Below are 12,915 nucleotides of genomic sequence, written 5' to 3'. Positions count from 1 at the left end.
GGCCTGCTGCATTTTGTATATTTTGTGCGCAATCATTCTCCCGACCGGGAGGCGCGACCGGGACACAATAGACATAATAAAAATAGCCTATAACCATCTAAATTGATTCAAGGGGTTGTTTGATAGCTTGTCTTATAAATAATTTTATAATAGCAATCTACCTTAACTGTGAGTGTATATGCGTGTGTGTCTGATGCCAATATGTGTTAATCGTAATAAATTATATATATATATGTATATATATATGTATATATATATATATATACATATATATATATATATTGATTTTTCTTATCACAGATATCAAATTTGCCATTGATATTTTATAGATTGAAAATTAAACCTAATAAGGAAAAAAAAACACCAAAACAAGCGTATGGGCTACATACAGATTTCGGGGATTGTAAGACAGTCTTTAACTTAACCTGTATTCTGCAAACACAAATAAAAGATTCAGTTATCTTCTCCTTTGCCTCGTTTGTTGTGAGTTGGTTTTTGTTTTTCTGTATCCCTTATTCCACCTCATAGGCTCATAATATGCTTATAATAGTCCAACTAGAACGTATGAACAAAGAGATTTTATCAAATAGGCCTACTTAACCCCTTTGCATGTATATCATCGATGAGCTTCAAACACAAGCTCCTTGATCTAATCATGAACAACGCAATGAAATTCTTGGAAAGCGCGATATTGGAGTAGATTGGGAAGACGCGTTACGTCATCAGAAGGCGCCCATGTAGGTGATTCCCCGGATCCAACGCGAGACATAATACGCATCCACGTGCATAAGTAGGCTTGCGCTGTCAGTTGTGTGTCAAAATGTGACGAAAATATCCTTCCCAAGCAGCATTTATGTCGTGCATGTGGTTATTTTGAATATAATTGTTGATCTGGAGCAGTGTTCTGTTCATCGGGAGACTCACTGCAGGTACGTACGTTCAACTTCAAGCCTTATTTACTGGTACCGTAGCTTGAGGGAGGGGGCGAGTGTTTTGATTTGTACCGGTGTGTATACGTCATGAATGAATGACCTAGAGAGCTGTGAATGACATTCCGGTACCGAGTATCAACAAGGCGTCATGACGGTGTGCACTCTTCATCGGTTGTCACGTTGAAATGCACACACAAATTAGATGATTTACAATTCATTACATTAGAACTCGGCACGGCTATTATGGCTATTAAAAATGCCCAAAGTAAGCCTATTTATTATACACGAGCGTTTCATGGAGTTCGGCCTCCAAAACGAGAGGGAAAAACAAAGTGAAAAAAGATCTGCCCTGGGATGACATACCGGTAAAGTATATTGTAGGCTGCTCAGAGGAATGCATTTTTTTGTTTCAAACAATATTTTATTTCGATTTCATCATCCATCATTGGTTACAATTCAATATTTAGTTGTGTTGCTTGCTGCGTGACACTTCAAACATACATGTATATCAAAATTATATATCATTTTGTATGTGCGCAATCGATTCTCCCGAGACCGGGCGGAACGTGCGACCGGGGCACATGGTGTTGTTGTTGTTGTTTTGGTTTTGATGGCGTGTATCACTCAGGATTGAGTATTTACGCCAAGTTCCTTTTTATTAATTTTCTAATTACCTTTTTTTTTTTGGGGGGGGGGGGGGTCAAATTGGTGTGTGTCATCACTTCCCTCATAAAGTCTAGATCTAGTAAAAATTTGAGGGCCTTTGTTTGGTCGGCTATAAGGTTGATTGCTTGTTGACAAGATAATTTTCTGTCCAGACCTGCTCAGTATACGTGGAGCAGTCTTCTCAGCAGAAGAGTAATCTGCCTAGGCCCCCGGTATACAAAGGGTCCAACGCTCTCACTCTCTGTCCGTAATTGACTTTGGAATATTCTAAAGTCTGAATGTATACTTACAATGCTTTCCTTGACTATCTTCAACCAAAAACCTATCATTCTTCACTTCAATATACATATACGACCTGTCTCACCGTAAACCATGTACAATCGGGCGTACATTTATTTACATTAACATGATTAAGGATGGATCTTAAGAATTTTCGTCGAATATTTTCAATCTGACTCAAATCCTCATAGCCCTATATACCTCACATCCGTATACATTGAAGAACTGGCAGAACTAAATGGTCAAATAACTCACATTGGATATCTAACGGTAAACCTAACCCTCGTAATTTTAGTGAAAGTGAGAATAAGGCTTTCCTTGCTTGGACCGCACCTGCTTTAGATTTTTTTTAAAAAGATTTCCATTGTAATTAAACTTCACTCCAAGATAGACAAAATCATAAACAACATCAACAGTATCATTCCCGTACTTAAAAATTGGGTAATTGCTAACTTTTCCCATAGAAAATATAATTATCTTTGTTTTACTAGTGCTACTGACACACAACTTCCATTCCGCGCAGTATGAAGACAAGGCATTGCAGGCAGCGCCACCAGCGCACGTGAGCGTCACATCCTATACTATGCACACTACACCACAGAACTCTTAGCTGTGCACTACACGCACTGAAAATGTAGTACGTCATCATAGATGGTACCAGGGAATTCCCCTAAATAGCGATGTACCTGGCGGAGCGGTAAGAATGGATTTCTACAAGCGAGCGCTAATCGGACGGCCAAAAAACCTTAGATTTCGTTCATGTAAGGCTTACTCGTGCATACAAGTGTGTCATTATAACACTCAAAAACACTAGACAGTTACTGAGTATTACCGCAATTGCTTCGTAGACGTAGTCGGTCATACTCCGACAATGAAATGATGACTGAGCTGAGCACTAGCTAGGATCGAGGAGCGATCTACAAAACGTATTCAGGTAACGAATAGGCCTACTGATCTGATCGTGTGGTGATGTCATAGTGGCATTTAACTATACACAGCCCAGTCGCTGTAGCCCCGTTGTAGGTAGTATTCGCACAGCGTACTAACAGCGTCTGGTCGGGCTAAGTGGCATTAAGAGGTCTTGCCTTGTCTTGTCTTGCCGAAGATGCCCGCAAGCTTAACCGAAAGATCGGTCTGTATCTGTCCGTCGGGGAATGTTCCGCGGAGACTGCGTCTGGCTTCACGGGGACAGCAATAATGGCAAAATATAAAAGAGTCCTCCGGACAGACGGATCTTTTTATACTGTCTACCCGAAGCATGCTAAATGCCTTGGGTGGGTTGATTATCATGGCGCTATGGGATGGGTGCAGACCAAGCTTGACCTGTCTATTGCATGGACCTGCAGAACTGCTATCTACAGAGCCAGAGGTCTACAAATTATCATTGTTAATGTTATTATTTTAATGCCCAATGATGCTGTAAGTTAATTTGACCAAAAGATCTGTTGAGGTCTGTAGTGTAAGCTGTATCTTGTCGCCGGGGATATGTTCTAGTACGGAGACTGCATCTGGCTTCACGGAATCCCCTGTCTATGGAGAAGAGCTGTGGATGTTTAAAAAAAAAAAAAGATAAACCAGACAGATTTTTCTGTCTATTTAAACTAAATGAGCATGATGCCCTGATGTTAGTGATCGTTGGTTATAATTTGCTGACCCTTGACATAAATGTGTCAAGGGTTATTAAAGCAGCCGCTCCTTCCTTTGGAAGGTCTTCTGTTCCAGTCCTTTATGGTCCTCAGTAAAAAAGATTACCCCCTGTATTGTGTTCTGCAGGTAAAAAGCCGGAACCGTTTCTGGTTCTGGATGTGTACGATGCAGGGCCCTACTGGGCATAACGGCAAATGCATCGGACGAGAGAGGGCGCAGGTGTACTTGGGAGGTTCTGTCAATGGCCTTTTTGAATGGGGCGATTGATGGCAAGTTGATAGTGGCGTCACTCAGGTGGTTCCACTTTATGACGGTAGATATGGAAAGAATGAGTTCCTGAATTGTTCTGTTCGTGCTCTTATATTATTAAAGCACTTACCGGTACTGTTATTTGTCACTTGTCTACTAGAATATTTACAGTGTCACAGTTTGCGAATTATTATACGTCGTCCGAATTTTGTAGGTTGAGCGAAAGTTTGAATTGGGAGAGCTGGCACCAGCCCCCCCCCCCCCCCCCCCCCCAACCACTTTGAAGAAGAGGGTGAGTTTGAGGTTCCTTCTTCTTTCCTTCAAGCTTGGGAGATGTAATTCAGAAGGTTGTTTGTGATGAAGCTGTCATCTCTAGTTACATAATCTCCTGTAATGAATCGAACAGCTCTTCTTTGGACACTTTCAAATCTGTTTACCCGTCCTTTTGTAGATACGGGTCCCAGGCAGTGGCATCGTACTCAAGAAGTGATCTTACTAGTGCAGTATAGGCTATAGTATAGGCTTGTATTGATATGGGAGCGTCGTTAAATGGCGAGGGGGTGTAATGGGGGAGGAATTGTGATTTGATTATTGGGCTGGGCAGTGCAGTGGGCAAGGTCACTGTTGATCCTAAAGAGCATATAGAGAGATGAGAGATCTTCCTGCGGTACTCCAGAAACTGTCGGCCAAGGGTCTTGATCATCTGGCTGACACTTGATGTGTTATATGGTACCTGTTCAGCGCAAAGCAAGCAGCTCGTTTTGCTATACAGACTCTAGTGATGTCTTTCTAAATTGGGATCCCAAACACAGGAGGCATATTGTGCTGTTCTTACAAAGGCCTTGTACGCTCTTTCCCTGATCTATTCTTTCTTGAACTTATTTTCAGACTTCTTCTGAGGAAGCCAAGTGTTCTGCTGGCTGTATTGCAGATGTCATTAATACTATATGGACTATGGTTGTCCTAGCTCATGTTCTGCTGGACTGTCATACATGTCTTTGCACTTGTGAGTTGTGACCTTATCCAGAGTGTGGCCATGTACAACCAAGCGTAGGTGGTATCTTGGCTGTAATGGATGTCTACTCCTGGTGACTGGCAGGGAAGAGCACTTAATGTAGTTGGATGAAATTTCATGTGCAACCTCTCTTCCTGCAGCTGGTAAGGCACTGGAGGTCATCTGGCAGGAGATCTTGATCTGCACTGCTTGTCACTCCATGGTACACTACACTGTTTCTTCGGCAAAAAGACAGATCTCCGGGGTCACTTGCTCTGGCAGATCTCTGATGTACGCTAGTTGTACAATGTAGTTACTCATAATTGAACAGTATAAATTTGTATTGTGGATACATGTCAATTTTTAATGTGCTCGTCCTGGCATTACAACGTACTTCTGTATCCAATTCAAATTCCACAAAACCAAATTGGACCAAAATCACAGGCAAACTTAATAACTTACTTCCAATCGTGTAAATTTGAGCCAAATCAGTTGCCAAGAAGTTTTGACATTAAACATCGTTAACTTCATGTTGTTGCTCAAAACAAACAAGTGATTTCGACATAATAATGACAAAACAATGATATATACATTTAATAATGATAATAATAACAATAACAAGAATAATAATGATAATAATAACAATAACAATAATAATGATAATAATAACAATGATAATAATAACAATGATAATAATAATAATAATAATAATATTATTATTATTATTATTATTATTATTATTATGTCAGGTTGGGTTTGTGTTTGACTGCAACTTATTCCCATTTGTGCATGGTCATTCTTGATGTGGCTGCAGAAAAAAGGGACAGTTCTAGCAGTGCATCAAAGACTGTCAAGAGGTGGTGACAATGAATGCGGCTACCTATTCAGCGGTATTCTTTATAAGTGCCTTCGCTGTATGTGGTGCAACACTGATCACTTCAGATGTGGTGAGTGCTGTACATGTACCGTATGCACTAGTTAAATTACCTAGTGTGAGTGTTATCAGGACAAACGAAATGGAGAGAAAATTGATATCCACGGAATGGCTGTAATATATGCTTGTTAGTTTTTAGAAAATTATACTGACCGTGACGTGAGTTATCACATTGTTTTATTCAGTTCTTACATTCCCTTGACTCTACAGATGTAGGAAATGACTTCCTCATAAAAGTAATTGATTCTTATGTTCTTACCATAACTGGTGAAGACATATTTTTAAGGGATTCAGAATTTTGATTAAATCAGAGCTTTTTTTTTAAGATACAGTAGATTCAAACATGCCAGACAGCTTCATCTGTAACTCACATGGCATGATTACACATAAATGTACGCAATAAGAATCAAGCCTCTTCTGCACATTTGAGCAAATCCTACCAAAATGTGGTTGTTATAGGTAAGCTTGGAAAAAAAAAAAAATCTGCTTGTAATGTGTACCAAGAATTACAGAGTTCCATACAGAGGACAATTTGATGCAGAAGAAATGTGGAAAATTATGCATTATCATGACAATGCTATACAAAAATGTCTTTGAAGATTTGGCAACATGGGGATGCCATGTAATAGGAATGCTGGCCTAGTAACTTAATTGGATGTATTCAGGAATCTCTGTAAAGCATTGTATCTTTTAGCAACTCTAAAGGCAGTATATACCATTTGCAGATGAAACAAATACCCAGCTTTAATTTTTCAAAATAGTTCTAAAACGTGAGTTAGGAATAGAAACAACCAATGTAAAAAAAATGTTAATCAGTGTAATCAATGTTTAGTATTGTTGATGTGAACAATAGTTATGATAAAATTGTTTGTCAGAGACTAAGCCATATATACAATACATGCAGTGATGGTTTCATTGAGAAAAATAATGATATTTCCTTATATTTTAGGCTTTAATGCAAAAATGTAATAGTTATATATATGGTAGGTTGTTTCTGATACAACTGAACTGACCTACACATTATATACATCAAATTTGATAACTTGAACATTTTTAAATCACTGCTATCAATGGTAGCACTGATCTCTATGTCAGTACAGACACAGCCCAAGAAACTCGTTGAACATTTTTAAATCACTGCTATCAATGGTAGCACTGATCTCTATGTCAGTACAGACACAGCCTAAGAAACTCGACTGGAGTCACCATTACCAATGGAATGCATGCTTTGATGCACATATTTGCTGATGGGCAGTTCATTAAAACTGAACCCACATAGTTGTGTATATGTTTGTGGGGAATTTCTCCTTGAAATTCATGTGTTGATCATCCTTTTCATTGACCACTTTCACATCACATATTGGACAGCAGGACCCCCAGCAGACCATAGAAGAACCTGGCTTGAATGCCACTTCACCTTCAGGTTGGTTAATAAGCACTTTTTCCCATATGAAGCCCCTAGTAAAATCATACAGATTTTACACTGGTGTGGTTCTGAATAGTTTTGATGAAAAATATTTATGTTGTTTAAATTGTGTGAGAAAACATTGTTGTCCTCTTCTAAACATCATGTCAAGAACCTTTCCTATAACAGTTCTGTTCTTCCATGTAAATTTCAGTGTGTTTTCTCAAACAATTGCTATATTCAAAGTGTGAGTATAGCTGTGTACTGTCTTGTGTGGTAACATGACACGTAAATTGACATGGCTGCAGTGACAAAACTGTTTGGTATATAAACAACCATTAATTGCACTTTTATATTTTAACCCGTTGAGGACGAGTCCCGAGTGTACTCGGGCAGGGGTCTATGGGAAATGCGTGTTGTAGCAAAATCAGTCCGTCCTCAACGGGTTAATCATGACTAATATCAGATTGCAAGGATCCTATAATAACAGACAGCAGTGATTTCATTGAGTGTTATCTCCATGCCATTTTAATACCTCCTTTCCTGTGTATCATGATTATATATATTTTTTTTTCATTACTATTGTCAATACTTTGTGTAGATGTAACTTATAATATTTTTGTGTGGAATTTTGCATGATGGTAAACATTTCATACTTCCCCCCTGCCACACCTCATTTTAGTTTGATGTCATTCAACCTGTCATTTCCACTTTTTGGTAATGTGCAACAGCAACAAATCTATCACCAACACCCTTAGAATAGAAATATCCTTCAATGATGCCTCGCATACAGTACTCAGAAAGAGCTGAAATTACAAATGGTTGTGTATACACTTCTAGCTCACCGCTAATAAAGTCTGCCAGTGCAAGATCATTGTGTCTTTTTCCCCCAAACATTATAGACATTTTTTTTTAAAGATTTAATTATTACAATTAGATAATCCATACATTTGTTAAATTGCAATGATGGAGTCATCAGTAGAACACAAATTGTTGAAATTGATATCCCCACATCTTAAGGATGGATCTCAGAAGCTCAGGAGTCTAGCTATTCATCGTATGACAACAGCTTCCAAAGTGAGGTTAACGTTGAACCTAATGGATGCCTTCGCAACCAATACTTGGGCAATGGAAACCTTTGCATGAACTGCACAGTATGTTACCCTGGTACTGAACATAAAAGCCAAACTGTGAGTTGCATTCCTTTCCTTTTTCTTTTTTTTTTATCCCTCATGATCAGTATATAGAGCCGATCAAAGAAGTACTTAAATAAAACCATCTAAAAGGTATCTGTGACAGGGATAAGAATGCAGGTAGTTGTACTTAATTCAAAGCTATAAAAAAAAAAAAAAAAAAATCTGTGAAGTGTATACTGTATTCACAATGCCTACATAGCACTGATAGGTACAATGATACACCCTAAATGACATACATGTAGCTGGAACTGAAGGACAGATGAAATAAAGCCCATGTGAGAGGAATATAGTTGAAAACATATAGTCCCACACCTGAATATGCATGCAAGAGATAATTTCACAATCATGCCAGTGCATGCTGGTGAACAAGTGCAGTATGCAAGCAAAATAAAGAGACATTTCACTTTTTGATGAAACTGCAGTACATTCCCCCCCCCCCCCCCAACTCCCCCCATGCAGCTTTTAGTTTTTCTAGTCATTCTTTCTGGTAGTATGTGGCCCTTCACTTTTCATATAATGTCAATGTGGGGTTAAAAAAAAATGAATGACTTTACATAGCACCCTTGCCATTTCTTTTTTGTTTTTATTTGTGGTTTTGTATCACCGTTTTATTACAGATTGTAAGAGCAGTGATAGATCTGATGATTGAGATTTAGTAGTTGTCTATTAGAGAGATCATGTTTTATATGCTGTCCTTCCTTCTCTTATTTAACTGTCTTAACAAATACTCTTCTGGTGTGATGTGTGCATTGTTCCCCCCCCCCCCCCCTCAATAAACCGCTGCCAATGTCAACTTTATCTTGTGTTCTATTATGAATTAGTACTTATTCCTAAGCAACCAAAGTTAAGATTGTGTGAATTAAGACTGAGAAGATGGTGATGTGTGAAAATGGCAAAAAAAAAAAAGAAGCAGCTATACTATAAAACAAAGGTTAGGTATGGTTCAAACCCTTAATACACCATGGAAAATTGTGTGTTAATCTCTCTCTGTTCTTTTCTCTATGAGTAGGTATGCGGCTTTGGAGATGGACAGCAGGACCAGTGCATTCCTTGCAGAGATGGCTACTACCAAGAGGATACGGGTTACACTGGCACGCACTGTCGGCCTTGCAGAGAGTGTGACCCAAACGTGAAGGAGCTGAAGGCGTGCTCTTCAGCAGAGAACACTCGCTGCGGCCCCTGCCCTCCTGGGTGAGAAGAAGACTGTGACAAGCATGTCACAGTCTGAGAAATTTTGGCCAAATTTCACAAAGTGCTCTTTTGGTCAAAAGATTCCTGGTTATACGTCTGTCCCCCAAAAACAAGATTAAATATCGCAGTAGTGATAGAATATTTATTTGTAGGGACCATGTCCCAACTATAGAGGCATATCATGGGCCCTCCCAAGCCCTCAAAGTCTCTTACTCAGTAATTTTCAGGTGTCTTTCTTACTCTATGACACCAAAAGAGATATGTGCTTTGAGTATGTGTACTGTTTCATGTAGAACTTCGCAGGACTATATTATCCATAATGTCATAATTTCTATTTGTACAAATGGTCAAATTCATTCCCCTTTGGACATGGGGGGGGGGGGGTCCCACAATCTCAGAGTTTGCCCATCTGATAATTATCTGATAGGAAAAATTACAATTCTGATTATGTGGTTTTGGTATTCTCTTTTTGAGAAAAGTCCACAATGATGGGGCAATATATGATGGGGCAATTAGTTTTTGAGTGAAATTGACGATATTTCTAGTTTTTCTATATAGTATAATTATTTCCATTGTCAGGGTGGATATAGCCCTTTCAGTACACGACTGATTTTTCAAAGGGGTCCATGTAGAAATACAATGGTGTACAAACTAGGTAAAACAGCAAATTCGACTTACATAAACTAGAAAAGCACTCTGAGAGCGCAGACCTCGATCCGCTAAACAGCTACTTTCCACCGATGAGATTTTAAAAGCTCTTTGGGCTGTTCCATAGAGATCAGTGATTTCCTCCCATAGATATACATATTATGCTGAAAAATCACCTGAATTTTCCCAATATAGGAGCCTCTGTTACGTCATAAATCCTCAGCTGCGCGGCGCGCCTCGCCATAGCTGAAACTAGAGCACGCAGTTTAGTGCGCACATGCAAACCTCAAATATGCGCAGCCTGAACTCTGAAGTTCATTGACCCTACCTGCCAAAATATAAAAAATCCTTCTTAAATTCCCCCAAAATTGTCGTATCACTACCAACATTTTATCGTTTGTTACTTGTGCCATTCTAAACCTTCCAAATCCGTTAACTTCTTTTTGAGTTATTTTGCACATCAGGGACAAACAAACACACAAACACACAAACCAACGGTAACGAAAGCATAACCTCCTCCCTTGGCGGAGGTAATAAGTATATACCTCTAAGTCAATAACTGCTCTTTTCAGTCGGAATTGCTCTTATTGTTTAATGATTTTTGTTGTTTTAACTTTTTGTTTTTTAAATATCTTTTTGTTGCAATGTTTGTCTCCCAATCATGTGTTTCAGGATGTTTGAATATTCTGAAAACGTGTGCCTCAAGTGTACCTCAGTGGAAGATTCACCGGCCTGCCATGATGTGCCAGGGATTACCACCAGTACCCCACCCATCACCCAAACATCATCACCATCACCAAAGCATTCTGGAAACATCTCCGTACCTCCATTAGTCTACAGAGTACACAGACGTGGTGAGTAATACACTGCATTCTAGCTATTTATAGGTCTACCAGTGTGGCATTCTTCGAGAGAGCACTGCACGTTCATGCCGGGTCATTTAAGGGAAAATCCATGTTTGATATGAAGTAAATATATATACAAATTAAATCCCATTTGGTCAAAGAGCACACTGCACATTCAGATTCATTTAAGCGAAATATGCCCTGTTCTATATGACATAAATAGACAACATAAATCCCTTTTGGTCAAAGGTCTGAGGTCACCAAACATTTGCTTCAAAATTGTGTTTACCAGCATTCACTTTTAATAGCAAGGAAATTCTAATGTGATGTTATATGGTGGGGGAAATAATCTGGGGGTATTTTCACTGTGCGATGATATTTGAAAGGCAATCCTCAAAGCTCATATAGTCAAGATAGGTGAGATGAGTGGAATCTGAATTTAAATGAAGGGTCAGATTTGTGGTAGAATATAATGAGTGAGTGTTTTAGGAGACAGAGGCATCCAAGTCAACTGCATTTTCCAGTTAGAATTGCTCTTAATTGTTTAGTGCTTGTAACTGGATACTTCTAGCTAAAGATGTACTAAACAAAGAGGTAGTATACCTGTAGAAATGCTGTGATTATGTCTGTATTGTCATGTGAAATTTATCTCAGTAAAACAACTGAGGTGAAAATCCACCTCCTGAATATTTCAATGACAGCAACCACCCCCCCCCCCAAAAAAAAAGGAAGACAGAAATTAGGAAAATCATTTTGATTGTTTTTCATCTAATAAAGGGATTGTTCCAAGAATAATTTCAACAGACGTCAGTACACTACAGCTTATTGTTACTTTATACTGGTACAGTTGGCCCCATGGTGGTAGAGAAGGGATGCAGGAGTGGAACCTCGTGGACCACAACTTTGTAATTTCAAACATATGTTTCTCCAGATCCAACAGTGGAACAACCACATCATACTTTTATAAGGAAGGGTTTAGTAGATGTTTTCAACAAAACACCCCAGCTTTTGTAAATTTCACAGTGTAGAGCAATTTATGGTATAGATATAAAATCATTTATGCCTTTGGTTCTAAGGGCGGGGCGCATGTAATGTACCGTAAACTGCAACATTGAATTAACAAAAGGCGTGGAGCTGTTTCATCTTAATATATTATGCTGGTGCATTCTGATTGCTAAGTACCCTGCTGATGGAATTCTTAGATATGATCACAATTTATCCCTGCTATCCAGGTTTCTGGCCTTGGCTACTCACTATCATCATTCTTGCCATTTTGGTATGTGTGTATGTCATCAGACAGAAACAACCCAGTTTCATTTTTACCCGTGAGTATACATGTACTATCTGCACAGTTTCTGTGTTACTTTTATTCTTTCATCTGCTAGCAGATAACACGAGCTAACAGGTCAGAGGTTCAGCATAGAGTTGGAATCTCTCCATTTAATAATTACGATAATACAATGTGTGATGAAATCGTCATGAAACATAATATATGGGACAGATTTTTGACAACATTGCTTGGAGCCCTAGCTGACATATTTTGTTTGTTTATTTGTTTGTTTGTTTGTTTTCATTTTCCATCTGAGAAGATGACTGGATAGCCCATATTCAACTACACGAGCTGGTCTTACATGAGATCCATTTGTAAATGTGTCCCTGCATCACAAAACCAACAAAAAGTCGCCAGACATGGATTTTTAGTTAAGAGCATATTCTGAAAGAGCAGACTTTAAGCTTTAAGATGATGTATAAATCAAATCGAATGAACTCTCCTAACCTATCTAAATATTGGAAAGAAAGCACATACCCCAGAAAAGTGTGAACTCACAAAAGAGGCTCTGAAGCACAAGGTCTATTCAAGCGTTTAATCTTTACCAAGCCATGCTATTTGTGCAGTGAATGGGACCAAAAAAAAAAAAGATGTAAACC

This window comes from Diadema antillarum, unplaced genomic scaffold, assembly GCF_040938485.1.
Source record: "Diadema antillarum isolate AM-2024a unplaced genomic scaffold, OU_Dant_1.0 seq00000626_RagTag, whole genome shotgun sequence".
In the NCBI taxonomy this organism is placed as follows: Eukaryota; Metazoa; Echinodermata; class Echinoidea; order Diadematoida; family Diadematidae; genus Diadema; species Diadema antillarum.
The sequence above is the reverse complement of the archived record's forward strand: the minus strand, read 5'-3'. Positions refer to the sequence as shown.